Genomic DNA, 21,642 nt, shown 5'->3' with positions numbered 1-21,642 from the left:
GAATACATGCCAAGTAAGAGTATTTTCATAGCTAGGTGCATGCGAGGGTACCATAGAATTCCACCAAGTATTAGCATCCCCCTCAAGACGATAAGTAGAAAATCGTGCCTTTTCCACCTCTGAACACTTCAAGACCCTGAACAATTGGGTCTTTGCTTCATAAAATGATCAAACATAGTTTGACCATCTCGATCTTGCCCGTTAGCAGTGGGATTCTGCCCATGCTGAACTTCCCGCAACATCTCCATAAAAGTATTCCTATCTATAACAATCTGCTGATTATCATTCCCCCCAGTATTTCGACCACTGCTACCTCTTGCCGTCCTACACAAAATTTTATGAGTGCACAAAGACATATATCACAAAATCATATCCAAAATCTTAAATCTACCTGTATGAAGTCAACCCAAAACTAATAGTTCAAATCCTAAAGGACAGTCTAAAGAAACTATAACCTATGCTCTGATACCAACGTTGTAATACCCCACTTAAACTAGTAGAGGCTACACAAGCTAAGCCTTATTTATTAATGGGAGTAAAAATATGCTAAATATAATTTATTAAGCTAACAAAAGTTTAAAAAATCCAAAATAAAGTTCTCTAACAAGATCCAAAATAATATGGAATAAAACATGTCCTTGACTTTATTTTCCACTAGAAAAACAAGCTAAAATCTGGGCAGCACTCATTACACCCCCGCTTTACCCCCGACTACCTGTGGACAAAAATAAATACGAGTGAGCCAAATGCCCAGTACGAATATATCATTAAAAGATAAAACAAAAGAATATATTTGATTTTAACAATTAGCCAAGAAGATGAGTAATATGACAGTAATTATTTAGAATCAAGGAACAAACTAATCCAAATAAAATCAAAGAAATGGCTGAGAACAAGTAAGGTGGGTACTAATAAGGACATCTTATAAAACTTCTGCTCGCTAGTAAACACCAAGCAAAGCACATTGCAAACAGTTCCTTCTCCGGTTATCCACAAGAAGGACAAAATGAAATGTATAAAATATTTCCCGAACAAACAAAATGATCATGATCTTAATCAAGTGTCATACCCCAGAGACATATTCGTATACTCACAGCACTGATACGAGTTAGTGTCGAGAGCACCAAAGACTGCAAAAACTCCATGTGTCTCATCGGTGATTTACCCAAACAGATAAGTTTAAGAGCCCATAACAAATAATTACAAAGTGTTGCCAATAATATTGAAAATAAAAGTTGCATGTGACAAATCAAGTATACTGATAGGCAATATAGAACAAAAGTGGTTAAGCAATATGGATCAAAGATGGCTGAGCAAAAATTAACAAGTGTACATATACAAGATGTACAACTTAACAAAATAAAATATGATAAGATAAATATGATAGGACAATAAGTACAGAGGAAGAAAATATATTTGAAATGGAGAGAAATGGAGGATACTCGTACCTGTAATGAGTCTAAAATATTAAATCACTCCCTAGCTCTAAATCAACCTCCAAACTAATCTATAATATCAACACAAATATAACTTAGAAACGACACCCAAAAAGTAAGCTAACAAAATATATTAATTTTATACAGTTACCAAATTAATACAGATGATCACTATCTCATGCTATAGTATAAACATTTAACTAACAAATAATCTGAATAATATACAAGCTGGTTCATAAAATATAAAATATATTTTATTAATTTATAAAAGTAATATAGAAATCTTTAAGTATATAACTTTATAAAAGTAGACAAACTTAAATTATACATTTATTTAACATATTAAATTATAACAATAATGTAAGAAAATGATAAAAATGAATATAACATGCATCATACTTACAAGGTTATCAAATTTACTTCTACATATTAATACTACAACATTACTTACAAATTTTAAATTATTATGCCCAAGTATTAGATACTATAATTAATAACATATTGGTTAAAAAAATAATGAGACTAAAGTAACAAATATGTTATGAGGAATATATAATAACATAATATGATTAACAAATGTAAACAATTTATGATTTTAGATAAACAAACAATTAATTATTAATTACTTAACTTAAATTTACATAATATTTTGACTACATATGTCCTTTAAAATAAAATACTTTATATATCATTAGTCCTACAAATACATATTTTGTCAATTTTAATAAATCTTAATAAACTAAAACTTGTGAAAATAGATTTTATTTTATAAATATTTTTACATATTAATTACTAGCACAATATAACATGATAATTATTGTAAACAACTCATACACATAACTAGTAAATAATAATTAACAAAACTAGCCACACTAACAATATTAAAATATATCATATCACCCAATTAATAAAATATAAAAACCTGAGAATCATATAATTTCTGAAACCGAGTTAATGACATAAAAATTAAAAACAAAAACAATAGGGAACATGACAAATTAGATTACTACTAATTAAACATCTTGTAGCCAGTACAAATAACAATTAATCAATTAAATCAATTAAATCAATTAAACATGCACTAAACAATAACCTAACACAATATATAAACACATAAACAAATAATATAATAATTTGATAAAACTTACCTGAATTTAGAGCCTCATATAAGTATGTAAAAAATTGTGTACAAATATTTATAAACCTGAAAATAAAAATGACTAATATTAGTATACAACATAAATAATAGTCATCAAATTATGTGGTGATTAAATTTTTAACTAAACCTCCACAAGGTGTAAACTTCTTTAAAACTTTTGGTAAGGCTTAACCTAGCTTCCTTGTGAATCTATTTCTCCTCCTCTAAATCATTTGACAACCCATTACTTAAGGGTGATACTCCAACCAGTTAGTTCTTTTATGACCTTGTCCGAGTTGTAGGCCAAAACTTTCTTTCCTATGCACCACCTCTTCTCTTGCTAGTAAGTTATATAATTCTACTATTAATAGTTTTCATTTCTGTTGGGTTTCAGCTGTTGCTGAGAGATAAATTTTGTGTGATGGCACTAACAGGCTGTTTATATAATAAGCAGCTCTAACAAATTATGAAACCGTTCTCCATAATTTTCTCCACATTTTTCCACATAATTTTCTCCACATTTTTCCACATCATCTCCCCATTAGTTGTTTAAAAATATCTTATCAAGTACTTAGTAGTTTGACTTTAAATTTTAAACAACTAAAAGATAGCTTACAAATTCAAATTTTTAACAACCCATTATCTAAATAAAACATTCTCCATAATTTTGAATTCTAAAAATAATTAATCAAATATTTACTTATTATTGCACCAACAATGTAACAAATAAAAATATGGGGTATTATAGTGATGGTCAATTGTGAAGCTACTATTTTTTTCGGGGGAGATGCGTGCTGGATTGTCCGCGAAATCATTACCTTCATTTTTAATCTTCAGAATATTTATTTTCAGTTTGTTAAGCAATCCGAAAACAAAACGACTAATTATTTAGCTCTATTTGTTTTTCAATCTGGTTGCATAGGGGTTTGTCCTCATTGAATGTGATTAATGAAATCTGCTTTAGATTTGACAAAAAAAATAAAGTTGGTAGGGGGCTAGTTATTGACCAAAATATTCGAGGTTTGATTTGTGGGGACATGAGAAATTTTTCCGGCACTCCAGGTTGTAGAATCACCGGTATCACCGGTGTGATCGTGCCGCTCAGTGAATCTGGTTTTGAGATCTTCAAATCCAAAACTAGGTATGATAAAAGATAAGTTTAACTATCTGAGATATCTCATCACCTTCACAGTATTGTTAATTAATTACACTGGGGTTCATGGTATCTTAGTTTGATTCACCACCAGCTAAGTTATATAAAAAATGATTGAATTGGCAAACTCAAACCTTGGTATCAGATTATTCTCGAATTAAATAAAAAAATTGGTGAATTTTTATATGGATGACTATATTTTTAAGCTTGAATTCACATAGTATTTTCAAGTTTGTACCGAGGGACGGAGCCAGTAATTTAAGTAAGCGGGGACAAAAATTAAGAACCAAAAATCTTGTCATATTATATTTTTATATTAATAATTGTTCTCTACTAGACTTCATATTTTAATAGTCTTGAATAATATTCTTGTTATCAATGCTATCAAAAAAATTTCTCACAATACAAGTAACTAAATAATCATTTAAAATATAATCCCTCAAGCGATTACATAGTCTAGTCTTCACCAAGTTCATAGCCGAAAATACTTATTCAACCGAGGCCGTTGCAACGGGAAAATCAAGGCCAATTTCAATAACAAATAAACTAGAGTATACAATGCATTCTTCCTTATTTCAACTAAAATTTTGGCAAGATCACCGATGCCTTTAACTTTTGCAAATCGATTGTCGGATCTCATGTCAAAAATATATGTTTTGTTTGAATTGATCTTGAAGTATAAAAATTTGAACCTTTGAAAACTTACATGAATATAATTGAGCAGGTCGAATCAATTTTAATTAATCAAATACCACAAAAGAGTCCATGGAATTTAAGCATGCTACACATAAAAGTAACCCGGAATTGAAAAAAGGCCCCAAATGTCATTATTTTGAGACAAATGGCTCTCATTGTCACTTCGTAAAAATATGGCCCCAAATGTCACTTCAAAACGGAATTTCGGGTGCAGTTACTTGTTTTAACTAAAACGTTAATGCCTGTTGCGTTATTCATTTTTTTTAATTTTTTAATAGTAAAAAAAGTTACTTGAGACCATGTTTAGTGGAATGCAAAACGGAGCTTCTACTTTCATTTTTTTTTCTTTTTTTAATTTTCAAAGTTGAATAACGTAACTTAAAACCTTGTTTTTAACAAAATATTACCTAAACGCTACATAGGTTAGCGTTTTTCTATCTTTTATTTTAAATTTTTTTCCCCAAAATGTTAGATAATGTTATATTTTCAAGCTCAATTTTTTTTCTAAGAAGTGTTTACATTTTAAATTATTTTTTTAAAATTTAAGTGTGCGCCCCAATTTAACAATTTTTAATTTTTAGGGTTCATTACTCCGCTTTTGGATTTTAGAAGTATTAAGAAAGTAAATAAAATCAAGTATAGTTTAACAATTTTTAACATTTTAGGGTTCACCAATCCCCTTTTTGGTTTTAGAAATATTAAAAAAATAAATTACTAAAACATACACCGATTTAGGGTTTAGGAGCCTAAACCCTAATTTAATCTAAAATTTAGGGCCATAGGAACCAAACTATAATTATTAATCATTTTAAATATTTTAGGGTTAAATAATTCTGAATTTGGGTTTTAAAAATATTATACTATTTATTGATATGAATAAAATATCTCTTAGAATAACGTGTTAAGCTTGGAAACATAACACTATTTAGAATTTTTGGTATAAAAAAGAAAGCAAACGTGAGTACAAATGACATTTCACTTCAAAAACCAAACATGAGAATGTGTTTTGCGTAAAAGAACAAAAGAAAAAACTAAAAACCTAATCTCAAGTAACCTTTTCAAAACATTTAAACATGAGATGAGATAGCGTTTTCAATTTTAAAAATTTAAAAAATAATAAAAACGCAAAACGCATCTTCATTTTTGTAATTTTAGAAAAACATAAACCAAGATCCCGTTTGGTAGTGACAATTGGGGCCATCTTTTTAGAAAGTGACATTGAAGGCCATTCTATCTCAAATTGTGATATTTTGGGCCAACACCCCTCGGAATTTGTCTCCGTAAAGCAAATGTTTAGCCCTTAAAGTTGCATATCAACAATGGTATAAAAGTACTCAACTTGATAATGATGCAAGTTTGATATATTTTGAGAATTTCTTCTTGACATTCCGACATCCATAAACATATTTGGGACATTAATATTATTTTTTTCACAAAAAGAAGATAATGTAACAAGCAAAGATTCCCATCCATTGTCTCTCATTTCTTGGAATTATTGTTTAGAAATGTTAACCAAACATATTGCATTAATGATATCTTGATCTTTTCTTTGTAATGCTTGTGACAAATCATCCGTTATTGTCAATAATCTCTTCATCAAATGTAAGTTAAAAACAAACTCAAATGATTGTATCAAAGCAAGTAAGGCACAAGCTTTACCTTTTTGTTCCGGGTTAGCCCCATCGACGACAATAACATCAAGCACATTAATGACGGAAGAAAACATAGTGATTAAACTTATTAGTGAAGCATAATGGGAACTCCATCGTGTATCACCGAGTCGTTGAAGAGAAGTTTCTTGATGGAAACCCGTACCACTTTGAATGTCCCCATTTTGTATTACTTCAATTACTATATTATATTATGACTCAATATAACACCCCCTTTTTAATAATAACAGAAGATATTACTTAAAATCCATAAACCAACAAACAGAGTACTAATATATTTCTAAACGTAATTTAAACAGTCTAAAATCTCCAAAGTAATATCAAATCTCCAAACTGTCTAAATCAATAATATAAATGTAGAAATATTTAATTAAATAATCAAGTCTAGATAATGATAAAGTCTGAAATCCTAATCGATAAATGGGGTAGTTCTTCACACAATGTCCTAGATCCCCCTAAGCACCTGCCAGAAATATAATACGACATGAGCCAAACGCCCAGTACAGATTTGGAATACAATTTATAAAACAAAAATCAGTAATGAAGATTTTAGAATTTATAATTAAATAATAATTTTAAAAGCAAGAATGGCTAAAATAACGAGGGGTTATGATATTTCACACATCATAAGTTACCTAATGTGTGCAACAGAATGGATAACGTGTACGACATATACAACGTCACCATAAATCAAATCACAAATCAAACTTTGGGTGCACCCACGTATCTTGAAAAAAATATCAAATGCGCAAAAGCTCCTCCCAAGAGCTAACATAAGGATACGTCGTGACTAATCACACTGTCACAGAGGTGTCAGGTCACTGGTGCCGCAATGACATGGCTGTAGAACCCCTACAGCTCGTTAACTAGGTATACCCTATATTTCTCTAAGGGTCAAATAAAAATATTCTCACAAAATTTTAAATCACTTGAAACAAATAATTTAGATTTTCAAACCAAAGGGTGTCATAGATAATTTTTGAAAACCGCATAAACTGATATTTAAAATTTCCAAATCAATTTTAAAATTATTTTCGGAAGTTAGAAAAAGTCAAATCAAATATTGAATGAGCAGGATACAGAAGAACTGAACAAATCAAATATTTCTAAATGTTTAGAGGAGTAACGCTGAATAAAAAGGGGACATAATCCGTAACTCGAATATCGCAACTAAAATACTAACAAAATCCACAACGAAATCGCTAAATTCCGAGCCCACGATCTAAATACAAAATAATAATTTAAAGTTAATGTACATTATATTCTTATGTAATTATTTATTAATTATTACTACTTATACTAATTAATCCTGTTACTAGCCTCGGTTTTTAATACATGTTAACTAACCAATTTGACCACATTTATATTCTAGTTTACTGTCATGCCAGAAAGTCATTGTAATAATAAAAGAATAAACTAACCATTACACATGTAAAATCTAGTAATCATGCATGCACCATTTATGTTAATATGATATCAATATTAAATTAACAACTAGTTTCCCCGACTGTGTAGTAAAGAAATTAATAGCACATTCAATTATAAGTGAGGATATCTAATATAATAACATAAATAATTTATTGCCATGAATATGGAAAATTCCAAGTTATTATTATTAAACTAATTTATTCAAATGAATATCAAATGAAAAAAAGTCACCATGACTCGATTGATCAAACTAGAGCATGCATCAAGTTCAAGGAGGACATTAACTACTAACTTAACTAACTTTTAATAATAACGTACCATTGTTCGACTTAATTACTTATATTATCATACTTATACATATAAATTAATATTATAATTAATCATGATAACAAAAATATATTATTAGTTAGGGACTTCTTCCACGCAAAATACTTAATATAAAATAATTGACAACAAGTTAATAATTTATGTCCGGTCATGTTACAAGCATACATATTCTATCCTAATTAATAGCAATAAAAAATCATGATCGAAATATATATATACACACACAATTTAACCCGCTGATTTATAAATATTATTAACAACCCTATATATATGAGACCCTTTTAAAGCAAAGCATGGCTAGAGTCTGAATTGAATACCATAATAGAAAAATAGCAAACGAATTTCATAATTAAGATGTATGTTACAAAAGATCAAATCTTATTAAAAATTAATAATTAAAATAATTAAATCTTGGCCTTGAACTAACATACACATAGTACGTCCATGACTTAGGCTTTAAGCAGGGATACACAAACAAACACAAACACAAACATAAACACAAACACAGTAGTTATGATAATACACCTAACCAAACATATTATTATACACATAAATACGACACCAATTAATATAAGTTGGAGAGGACAATTACCTTTTGTTTATGACTGTCAACTCACGCTCACTCTTTACTCTCTCCTACCCCGCCCCCGCAACTTCCAACTTTTATTTATTCAGCAAATAGTTTTAGGGTTGATTAACATATAGCCGACCACTAAAATTCCTTAGCACTCCTTATTCTTTTCTACTTCTAATTCACAACTTAATAATAAACATATTTTCACTCTTTTATTATTATTATTATTATTATTATTATTATTATTATTATTATTATTATTATTATTATTATTATTATCTAAAATCACGAATATCACACTCACGAAGATCTCTTTTCTTGCATGAAGCTCCCACAATATTTGATAAGTTGGAAACCACATTGGACAACAAAGCAACACGAGGATGATTTTTTGCTACGACAACTAAGACCAGTTATAGTTGATGAGCAAAGTAATGGACATAATAAGCGGAAGGATTTTCTTTTAAGATTAAAGCTTTTAGGCCATTAAACTCACCCCGCATATTACTAGCTCCATTGTAACCTTATCCCCGCACACTTTGATATGCTAAAACCATACTTGGATAAAAGTCCTTCCATTATCAACTTAAGTGATAAAGAAGTTGTATCACGTACATGTACAATACCAAGAAATTGCCCAATTACACATCATTTTGAAGTCACGTAACGCAATACAATTGCCATTTGCTCCTTCACCACAATATCTCGAGATTCATCAACTAATACAGAAAAAAAATCAACTTGTAGATCATTGATTGGGGTGCCAAATCACATGACATATGCTAATTTTTGTCAAATCTGTGATTCCTTTGTTCAACATATATTAAAAATACGGATTGTCAGGTATGAATATAAAAATCTAATACTGCGATGTGGATTTATCCATGTTGTATCCTATTGGATTTCCATGTGAACTGGATGCCATTATTATGCAATTCACGACTGATGGGATCGAGGATAAATACAGTGTTTTGATACTCTTTTTTTTCATTCTAACTTCAAATATAAATTTTAACTTAAAACTAATAATAAAAAATCAATATTGATATTTAAAAAAATATGAGTAGCGTGAGGCCATTTTGTACTCGTATATTATAATATTTGGTATTCTGATACAGGAAGAGGCTTGTCATATGCTTGTTGCAGTTGACGTTCAATACACAAGTTCAATAGAACATGCACATGCTTCACCTGTCAGCTCCACTGAGCAGCCATCTTATCCGGTTTATCTTGGTATTATCTTTTAACTAACAAATACACTGTATTTGCATATAGATTAGTAATAAGAGTTGCATATTTAATGTGGGAAGACTGATAAAGTGTTGCATACTCGCATGCTTATTTCAAAGAGGGATCCTACCTTAATGTCCGATCCTTAATGCATGCTTATTTGCAGACAATCTATAGTAACACTTGATGACCTCTATGACAAGCAGACGTTACTCCATAGGGAAAACTTGAAATGTGAAGCCCCCAAAACACTATATATAACAGACGCATATACTGCTATGGAATATGATCTGCTGCAATGGGTTGCTATGGAATAGTCTGCATATAATCTAGTAACAGACTATGGAATATGATCTTCTTCAACATAGAAGACTAGTAGGAAAATTTCATTTTGACTTTATAATGTTTAGATTTGAGAATTATGTTTTTGATTTTGTCAATGATGTATATTGGAATACTTTGCATTAGATTGATAATAATAATGAAAGTTGTGGTTATTTAGATGTGATTAATTTTGCTTATTTTAGTTTTTGGTATTTTAATATATATATATATATGTAATATATATAACAGGTAAATATGTAACCACAAACATCAGTTAATGACTGATGTCTTATTACGCTATTATATCGTTTCAATTTATGAAAGCGTTGTTATATAGGCACAATTGGTATCATTTCCTATTTTTCACATCGATTACTAACTGATGTCTTAATGTATCTAATACATTGGTTATTTATCTAGAAACAATGTATAATGTTATTTTTCACATCGGTCCCGAACCGATGTGAAAAATAGGGACCTTTTACAACATAAGGTCAAAAACCGATGTCTATTGATATTTTTTTTGTAGTGACTATCGATCAAAAGTAGCATCCGAAGGATCAAAAACTGTTACATGTGATCTTGCAGCTACTGACAAAGATCAGATGACTCATTTTTTAGAAAGTAGGACACATACTGCTGCATTTTCAGGAACGTAATACCCCCTGTTCCCCTTCCCCTTTTATGTATCAACACTATATGTTTATTTTCTGCCTTTTTCTGCCTTCTACCACTTTTATCATTATATTTATATGGTTACTTATTATTTTATATGGTTTGCTGCATTTCGTGTTGTGATAATTGACAGAAGACTCTATGTTGATTCCTCCTATGGATGCGTTCAAAGCAAGTCCCTTTTCAATGTTTGGGGTTTTGTGCAGCTCCTGAGGAGGTATCCTCGGCAGGTTCCGGATGTGGATTTGATGTTTGATTTTGCATTTGATGTTAGGCGAGGTCTAAAAGATAGTGCTGATAGTTTTAATTTTTGTTAACAACAATAAGACAATTTAGTTGATGGTTGTTTATTATTAGATATTCGTGATGTAAATATTGAATGAAAGAAAGAATTTAATGGATATTTGGTTTAGTTTTTAAAATTAATATATTAAAATATTACATAATCATTTTATTACACATGTGGGCCCCACCATGCGGGCCCCACTAGTGGGCCCCACCATATAGGCCCCACCCGTGGGCCCCACATGTGGGCCCCACATTGTGGGCCCCATATGTGGGCCGGGCCCCATTTTTTGTCAGTTAGTATACCTATTGCAATACAAAATCTGTGTTGCTATACTGTAAAAATCCTGTTGCAATTGATATCTATAGCAACATATTTTTCTATGTTACCATAGATTGACACTGATGTAAGGTTAGATACCTATGGTGACTGCCTTACACCCAACACTGAAAATGTGTTGCAATAGACCTCTTTTTGCATATTGCAACTTTTTCAGGGTCTATAAAAACACAGTTTTGGTGTTGGTAAAAGCCATCTATGGCGTAATGTGAGGAGGATTGTCAAGCCAAGCGCAATGATAAATAAATTAAGTTGAATTGTAATTTTATCACTTATAAATTTAGCCTTATACCAATGCTAATACAAAAAATACAACATTTTATTGTTATTGCTATGATTATCTCATTATGTTCATACTATGGTCATGATTATCTTATTTATATTAAAACTTTCGTTAAAGAAAATGACAATCCATGATTCGATCCAAGTCTAGATCAAAGACGAAAAGTAATAAATTTATGCAAAAGGAAGAGTTAGCTAGGATGAGCTAATATTTGGGTGAATGGCTAATTTAATATAATTTAAATTCATGACAAAAACTACACTTAGCTAATTAAAAATATATATAATGATACAATTATAAATGTGGTTAAAATAATATCCTCTTCCTTTTTCATAATATATTTATATGATTAAATTGTGACAATGAGGTTTCCTAGAACAAGCATAGCAAATCAAAGATATCAGATTAGCGTCAATTGTTCAAGCATATCCCTATCTCCATAAATGAAAAATTTAAATTTATATATTTAGATATCGTGATATGATATTTCCTCATTTCAATGTATATAAAATGTATTTTGTATAATAAGAAACATAGGTATTTTGTACAATATTTTGTAATATAGTACCGAGTACCCGGGATCTAGTCCCGTCTCCTGATAATGATAGTTTCTCTAGAATCTTACCCTATTTCGACATACATATATAGATACATACAGATATATGTATGTATATATGTATAGAGATATATGTGTGTGTGTATAACAAATATATAATTAAGTATATCTAAATACTTTTTTAACATTAATACATCAACATGTTATTATCTATGTCTAATAGCATCTTAAGGTAGGGTAAATGTTAATTCTCGGCAAAGGTCGAGCTTGAATACTAATTTAAGACATGATTTTATGCTTAACTCTTTGATAAAAAATATTAGTGTGGTAACCAACTGATCGGATGTTGGTTAGTTGAATGATTTTTTGAGTGTTCTCCCATACAAAGTTGCACTTTATTTTAGTGTGTTTGGTTTATTTATGGGAAAATAATTTTTTAGATATATGTATGGCTGCTTGATTATCACAATATACTCGTGTGGGATACATAGAAGATATATATATATATATATGGGATACATAGAAGATATATATATATATATATATATATATATATATATATGATAATTATTAAGTAAAGAAGCCATTACAATTATAAGTGCGATTAGTTAAAGCACATTCTTCTATCTTTTACATATGACCTAGAGTGCGGTGGTTCCATCTTTAATTTTCATGATATAGGATTGGAACCAATCATAACAAAATATCAAGTAGTGAAATGATGAGTTGTTGGACATCTTTCCTAATTGACAGAGAGTAGCAAAGAGAGATTTTGAGTTTGGTAGAAAATGGGAGATGAAGTGGGAGAGAGGAAGAAAGACAAAGATAGTCGCAGAGAGACGAAACGAGATGGAGGGAGGGAGGGAGGGAGAGAAAGACGATGATAATTGGTGGTGCTACTATCAGCGCCATCATTGCTACCGGTGGACAACCACAATGATCGGAGAGATGATGGTGAAGATAGAGAACGGAGATCAGTTAGAATAGAATATTTGGGGAATTTAATTTAATATTTAAAAGAGTTGGCTAAGTTAACTTTGTGGACTAATTAAATTAAAACTCTAAATCAAGAATATTGACATAAAAATTTATAGTTTAAAAGAAATATGAGATTTGTAAGTGAAAAACAATGATTAAAAGTAGAATTTTTAAGATTTGACATTTGGATATGTAATGATAAGAGTTAATGGAATCTTTGAAAGTTACAATCTGACTTGCATTATTTTTAATCTTTTCGTTAGATATTAACTAATGGAAGTTATTATTATAAATATGAGAATTGGTAATGGAAGTTATTATTGCTAATAGAATTGGTAAATGAGTTAAACAAAATTATATTTAAAAATTTATTTCGGCCGAGTTGGAGATTTTTATTGATTTTAGAATAAATATGAGAATTGGTAATGGAAGTTATTATTATAAATGTTAATTTCGTGATTATATTTCATACTTTATTATTTGGAAAATTTCGGTTATATCTTGGAATCAGTTTGGAATTACATGGTGAGGATGGGGTTTCCTAGCTTGAAGGTTGGACGAGGGAAAGTTCTGCTGCCTTGACTGTTTGATGTGTTCAGTTGGTTAAAATGATTATTGGCAATTTATGGTAATGTTTTTTTGAGAATATTAAATTATTTATGTGAATTAATCAAATGATTATTAATTAAAAAAAATTTAAATTCAAGTTCCTTTAAAGCGTATAAGTTTATTATCGAACTCATGATGTACTCATTGTTCCATTCTACTTTTTAATATATTTCGGGTAAGGAAAGACTCCTTTATCGGGTTAATTTAGAATATTATCATTCATATTGTTTAAATTCATTTATTTGATTTGAATTATTATTACTAATCTTCGATAACTTCTTCATCTTTCAGATGAAGAATAAATTTTAGGATTTTATGAGATTAAAATTATTCCTGATACTCGATTAGATATTCTAAATCAGTGGAGATTAATCAAGTTCATAACAAGAAATAAATCTTTATTTTATGGGTTTATTTTATTTATTTTTACTTTACCCATTAATATTTTTGATAATCGACCAAAGTCATTGTTCGAGATGGTTAAACTCATTAATAACCAAACGATATTGTTTATACGTATTTAATATGTTAATTTCTTGATTTTTCAATTCACTCATTTTGTGAGCTAAGTAATTCATTTATAAGGTGTGTACAAATAAAAACTCATGTGTCAAGATTGTTGAATATTCATCCAAGAATATGTAATCTTAAATCGAGACATGTCAACATGATTTAGATAGGTAAAATGAAAGAGCACATATATAATTATCAGTGAGTTCAAATATAATATTTGACTTAAATTTACTCGTGGTGAAAATGGTAACACAATTTGGTAGAAAAATGAATGGTGTTTATTAAGACATAGTTGTGATGGGTTATGGTATCATAGGGATGACACTTAAGACATTATGACTCATTGCAGTATGGGTATCATAATGTTAGAAAACCATTAATTTTCATGAACAATCAAATGATAAATTATTTGATTACTCGAAAAACTTTGTTTATGATTCTATGAATGTTGGACTAAATGTTTATTGACCTTATTTTAAACTTTTGTTTATTCAATCATATAATAGTTTTAATATATTTATTTAAATATATAGTAAATAGATTTATAATAAAAAAATTAGGAAGAAATTGTGGTGGTAGTTTAGTAGTATATTTTTGGTCTAGTTTAGCCCGACTCTGTCTAGTATTTTAGTAATTTAGTACTTCTTGTGGAATAAAAACCTGAGTACTTTAGTATTTAATGCTAGGGTTGGTGAGTTTCGAGCTCTTGCGTTAGGAAATAAAAACCTGAGTACTTTAGTATTTTAATGGTTGATGGGCCTTGGTTAGACCTGTTACAAAGCTTTGGACCAGACATACGTTTTATAAAGCTTGGATCGGACAGGTCTGCTTTGGACTTTTTGGACAAGAAGCCCAAACGTAATTAATGCGACATTTAATGTGTCTTTAAGACGCATTATATATCCATATCAGTACTAATATTTAGCAAAAAGTTGTGATCGTAGTAGTTTAGTACAATAAGTTTTGGTCTAAGTTTAGAGGGATAAGAAAATTATATTTAGTATTTTAGTAATTTAGTAGTATAACATGTATATAATAATATTTATTTATTTTTTTAATAATTAAAATACGGAACCATTGAAATAAAATATACTCCATTTCCGTTGTTATATTATAGTACTTTAGAATATTAATTTTTTTTAAATAATTAATTTATTTTTTAATCACGGGTCTATATCAATTTAAAATAAAAATTATGTGTAGTGGTAGAGAAAATTACCATTTAGGGTCTAAAATTTTATTTATTAACTCTAAGTAAGCACAAATAATTTTTAAAGTATAAATTAGAATTTAGATCCGTCTAAATTCTTTAGTTTATGTCGTAAATATAAATTTGTTGAAATATCTTAGATTTGATTCTACCAAATTATTTTATATACACAAAATAAATGCACTTCTAAATATGCAAGCACATATATTCATATTACAAAAATTAAATTAAAATTAAAATTTGAACAATTGTATATACTGAACATTTAACAATGCGTCATTAACCCATTTTCATAAATCAAAATTTACTAGCCAATAACGAGTGCATTGTAATGAGTGATTATAATATTTGTAATTTTATTATTTTATAAAATAAATCGTATAAAACAATTATTTTATATTATTGAGATTTATTAAGTTTAGATATTTAGGAATCCATTAGATTGTTAAAAATATTAAAAACTACTCATAAGATAAAATACATGTCTGGTTGCCCGATAGAGTAAAGTGGGAGTTTTGAATAATAGTGGTGTTGTGGGTGATTTTGCATTTTTTAATAATGTTTTTTTTCATAATTTATTAATTAGTTTGTTATATTATAATTTTAATTACTACAACTGATTTTGGAAATGTATGGTTTTCTACAAAAAGTTAGGAAAGAAGTTAATGGAGTTAGAATATAAGTTGAATAATATTTGTAGTAATATTAGATAAATAATTTATTTTATTTTTTTAAAATAAAATTTGTTTAAACTTTGTCTTGGACGGTTTTAAGCAATTTATAAAAGTACAGTATACATATGTTAACATATAAAAAAATTGCACCATGCTCGTGGAGTGGAAAAAAATTGCACCATGCTCGTGGAGTGGAAGACAACTGTGTGCAAATGTTACCCATTCTTATTCGATCCGGAGCTTGATAAATGGATATGGATTGTATAAAAAAATGTCAGATCCGCTTAAAATCCGATCTGATAAGGATCTGATCCATTAAGAAGCGGATATGGATTTTACGTGATCCGATATTTTAAAAACCCGATCCGGCTTATATTATATATATATAATCACTACACCATAAAATGCCTACCGTAACACCAAAAAAACATTGAATTAGGGGTTAAATATGTTTCTCTTGCCCCATTTTTAAGCTAAGGTAACATTTTCTTAAAGAAAGGTTTTTCCATGTTGCCTTAGGGGTCTAAGATAACATCTTTGGTGCCTAAGAAAACATCGTGTTTTAACTTGTTTATATGTTGCCTTAGCTTGCTAATGCAACAGAAAGAGAGATAGTTGTAACTTGTTTTTTATGTTATCTTAGAGTTCTAAAATGTTTTTAAACAAGTGGGACCCACATTAGGGCCCACAGTTATTACATGGAATATGGGTCCCATTTTTTTTGTTATTGTAACATTTTATAAAGCTAATGTAACACTTTGCTAATAAAAAAATGAAAATTTGTTGTTAATATTTATGCAATCCCAAAAACAAATTCATTAACCCAATGATCCATCCAACAATACCATTTCATAAAACCGATGTACAATTAAATGTACTATATCTAATACATCCCAAACTTCTTAATCTACTAAATACAAACATTACAAGTCTAATTTACGAGAATCGCAATTAACTTAACTAATCCGGCAGCTATCTTTAGCTATCTCCTTGAAGATCAGTCTACCAAGGCTCTTTTCCACTAATTGATGTATATGAAGTGTAGTCATAATGCAGTCTCCTAGTAGGATTGTTGAAATAAGTGTTGGTAATGTCATTGCTGCCTGCAGCTACTACAAACAGGCTGCTGGTCAATATTGTGCTTGTTGTTTAAACTCCCACTGCAACTTTCAGCTTTGTGATGTACTCATTAAATAAATCTATCTGATCTGATAACGATATAACTGACTGTTTTAATAAGAGTAAGAGAAAACGAAATATGATTAATAAAAATATCTGAATGTGCACTTTCAAGAGGCTAAAAATAATAATAATATGTTGTCTGCAGAGTTGAAATGTCTACCGCAAGCTTAGATGTTAAAGGATCAAATCCTGCACTGCGTGAAGCAAAGTTCACTCTTGTTTGATTTCTTGTACAATCAAATTATGTCAGCAGCATGACTCAGCTCCAGCTCATTAATCTTATAGTTACAAAACAAATTTACAATGTCAGCAGATAGTAGGTATATGCAGTAATATATTCTCGTCATGGAGTATCACCAACTTGGTCAGGTAATTAAAATCTTCAAACTACTTCTAGATTCCACTATTTCAGATAACAATTCTTGTTTACTTAGAGATATATTTGTTATATATAAATGGCTGCAGAAATCAGAATGTAAACAACTCAAGTTTAAGTATTTCAAAACTCCCTGAAAATCTATCTGCTGGATAGGGAGTATTTGTTGAAAACATATACAAAGTGAATTTTTATGCAATGAACAGATTTTTATAGTGCATATAAGTCTTGTGTAATTATGTTTGTAAACATAATCTGAAAATACAAGAGTGTCGGGGGGCTTACAGGAACATGAGAATCTCTAGCGCTACGCTTGGCATCAGTGGCGGAAAAGACAGTGTAAACAAGCACAGAGGTACCATGATATGGAAATATAAATTTTCACAGAGAAATGTATAGTTATTTTTAGTTGCATACCATGATATGTTGTTCCACCTGTTTTGATCACATATATGAGGCTTATTTGCTTTCCGGCTTTTGTAGAAATAAGATGTAATAGGTTTCTGATATATAACTAGGCCAATTCCAGTCTCGTAAAATGCCTTGGCCACTATTTTCCAGCAAATCAATTGTGTCAGAGCTACCATAGCTACAGGAAACAAGGAACACAATCATCTGACTAACACAAGACCTAAGCTTTTGACCATCAAAATACAAAATTAAGTAATGATGAAAAACTTAAAAGCTAATGCAAATTACATTTACACAGAGGGGGAGAGAACTAACACAAGAAAACACCTTAAAAGGAACACCCTGATTCAGTATAAAACATATAATATGATTATTGGGACAATATAAGCTTAATTGACAGGCACAATATAAAATATACAATTTGATTATTGGGAAATAAGTCAATAATCAAGTTGTCTATGTTTGTACTGTACTGAGGTTTTCGATATCACTAAAGATGGCTTTTCTAGGATGCAGCACATGACAGGTCACACAGATTTAATACAATTTATACTAGCTCAGAAATAAATAAAAAAACTAGAAAAAACAACTCAAACTTTTTCATTTCTATTTTCATTTTGGACTCTAGTGCAGACTGAATTATGATCAGACTAATTATCCATTCACTACAACTCAAACTTTTGTATTTCTATTTTCATTTTGGAAACTTATATAAGGAGAAAGTATTATTCTTTATTTAATTTCTTTGCCAAATTTAATAAGAAATTTTTATTTTCTTCTGTGTATGCATGGAAAAAACATATTTTTGTCACAAAACGGTTTAAGATTTACCTCTTTTATCATGCATACTAAACCTGTATTATAACAAAGTAGAACTTGCTCTAGTTGTTGTAACTAAAGTGGATAACTAAGGTGTATTTTTGCTAATAAACCTAAATTATACTAATCATTCTATTTTTGCTGTAAATAAACCTAATCAAACTTCCCGAGAAGCCTGCAATCTTTTGTCAGACTCCTTTCACCTTCAAAGACCTGTTACAAGATTGAATATTTAATCAGAAAATGCAACCAAATACAAGATGTATATGTTATAGGTCAGTTGTAAAAGTTGTACCTGAATAGACACAACTGTCTGTTGATCCTGGTAAGTTGTAAAAGTTTGGGACTTCTTTGTTGGAATGACGGTGTTCCTTGGAATCAACTTGGTCATCACCCCACCAACGGTTTCAATACCAAGGGTAAGGGGAGCCACATCCAAAAGCAGAATATCTGTTTTTTTTAAGAAAAGGGCTTATTAGTAATAATCTTTTTGTATCTTGGCAACAAAGATAAATGATAAAATATCTTCTAGGAATGCATTCTGCAAAACAAGAGCTGTACCTTTAGTTTCATCGCCCCCCTCTCCACTTAAGATGCCTCCTTGTACAGCAGCACAATATGCAACAGCCTCGTCTGGGTTCACTCCCTTGTTAGGCTCCTTTCCATCAAAGTAATCCTTCAGAAGCTGTTGAACTTTAGGAATTATGGTACTCCTACCAACAAGTACAATTTCATCAATTGATTCCAGCATCCTCCATGGCCTTCTTAACCGGACCCATAGTCTTTCTAAATAGATCATTGCTCAACTCCTCGAAACGAGCTCTGGTAAGTGGTTCCGAGAAATCTGTACCATCAAAGAGTGATTCAATCTCTACACGGATCTGATGTTGGCTACTCAAAGCTCTCTTGGCCCTCTCAGCTTCTCTTCGCAGCTTCCTAAGAGCTCTGTTATCCTTGCTGATATCTTTCTTATACTTCTTCTTGATCAACTTAATGAAGTATTCCATGATTCTCTGATCAAAGTCCTCTCCTGCATATAAAATTAAAGCTTTAGACAGATTCCTCACAGTATAACTTGCAAATAAAAAGACAAATTACAATAATCAACAGCTTATAGTAATCAAATGGTACTAAAAAGAGACCATCAACAATTACTGAATTACACACCTGACTGGCAAAACAACGAGAATTTGGTCTTAAAAAAATCATTTTCCATCTATATAGTTATTACCCACTGCCAATATTAAATTAAATTACCCCTCCCTCATTCAATGACAGAATTGGATGACAAACTATAAAGTACACAAAGTAAAAACATATACATTTACTTGGTGGTAAGTAGAATTCTTACCTCCCAGATGGGTGTCTCCATTTGTTGCAAGAACCTCAAAAACACCATTGTCAATAGTTAAGATACTGACATCAAATGTCCCACCACCAAGGTCAAAAACAAGAATGTTCTTTTCTCCACCTTTCTTGTCAAGTCCATAAGCGATAGCAGCTGCGGTAGGTTCATTAATAATTCTTGCAACATTAAGTCCAGCAAGAACACCAGCATCTTTTGTAGCCTGTCTTTGGGCATCATTAAAGTAAGATGCAAAATTCATATAAACAACCATTAAATCAAATACATTGCCATTATCATTGAGTATAAGTGAAAGATAAGACAATTTTATGCTTCAGCCGTATCCTTCATTTTCGTCAAGAGATCAAATGAAGTTAATTAATTGAACTCAAAATGAAGAATCAAACCCCCAATTTGACATTCAATTGAGGCCTAATTTGATATTGAAATCAATTGAGCCCCAAGTTCAAATACAAATACCTAATTATTAACTAGAAATTTCAAGTTATAGCGAGTAGATAGAGAGATAGTAGACAGAGATCGAGAGAGAATAATGAGATTGAGAGAGCACAAAGGGGAGAAGAGAGCGAAAGAATGAGAGTGAAAGAATGAGAGAGAGAGAGTAATGTGACCGAGAGAGCTGAATTTTAACGGGCTGAAAATAGGCGGCCTTTTACCGAAAAAAATGGGCGCCGGGTTTGAATGTTTTCATAAATTTTACCTCCTTATCAAATTTCTAAGATTTCATAAATCTATTTTCAAATATTTAAATATTTTATTTATTTTATTTTTTATATAAATATGTATATTCAAATATTTTATTTTTGTTATTTTACTTATATAACAATGCCCATATCAAGACGATAATAATTTATATGTTTTATTATTTTTAAAAATTCGATTTTAAAATTTTATTAGGTTTAAAAAATTTATTTTAACTTTTTTTTGCTAATTAATTCCTCTTTTAACCTTTTTAAGTTTTAATATGTACAAAATTCGCATATCGTCACAGATTTTATTCATTCTATTTGTATATCACCCTCAATTCTTGAAAATGAATTTAAATTGATAATTAATCTTAAAAAAATCATATTTATGTTTTAATACTCTAAGATAACACTTTGACCAGAATGTTGCAAGCTGCAACACTTTCGACCTAATGTAACGCCACAGTTTTGGCTAAGGTAACATAAAAAACAAAATATTAAATTAGCTCCTAACTGCCTTATCTAAGGTAACATAGTAGGTAACATTCTTTAGGGAAGGGGTTGCGATAGGCCATCTATGGCGTAGTGGATAAAATCTATTTTTTCCCTAACATTCTCATCTTACAATTCAATGGATGTACTTATTCTTCCCTCCCTCCTATAAATACAATGCTGAAAAACTAAAAGTGAACATTTCATTTGA

General features: G+C 30.0%; 1 pseudogene; it reads right to left on the bottom strand.

Annotated features, from left to right (window-relative positions):
* Positions 1 to 17,759: 17,759 nt before the first annotated feature.
* Positions 17,760 to 20,506, bottom strand: LOC141674776 (luminal-binding protein 5-like; annotated as a pseudogene).
* Positions 20,507 to 21,642: the final 1,136 nt, after the last annotated feature.

This window comes from Apium graveolens, chromosome 7 (genome assembly GCF_009905375.1).
Source record: "Apium graveolens cultivar Ventura chromosome 7, ASM990537v1, whole genome shotgun sequence".
Lineage (NCBI taxonomy): Eukaryota > Viridiplantae > Streptophyta > Magnoliopsida > Apiales > Apiaceae > Apium > Apium graveolens.
Note: the sequence above shows the minus strand (reverse complement) of the source record. Positions and strands in the feature narration are given on the sequence as shown.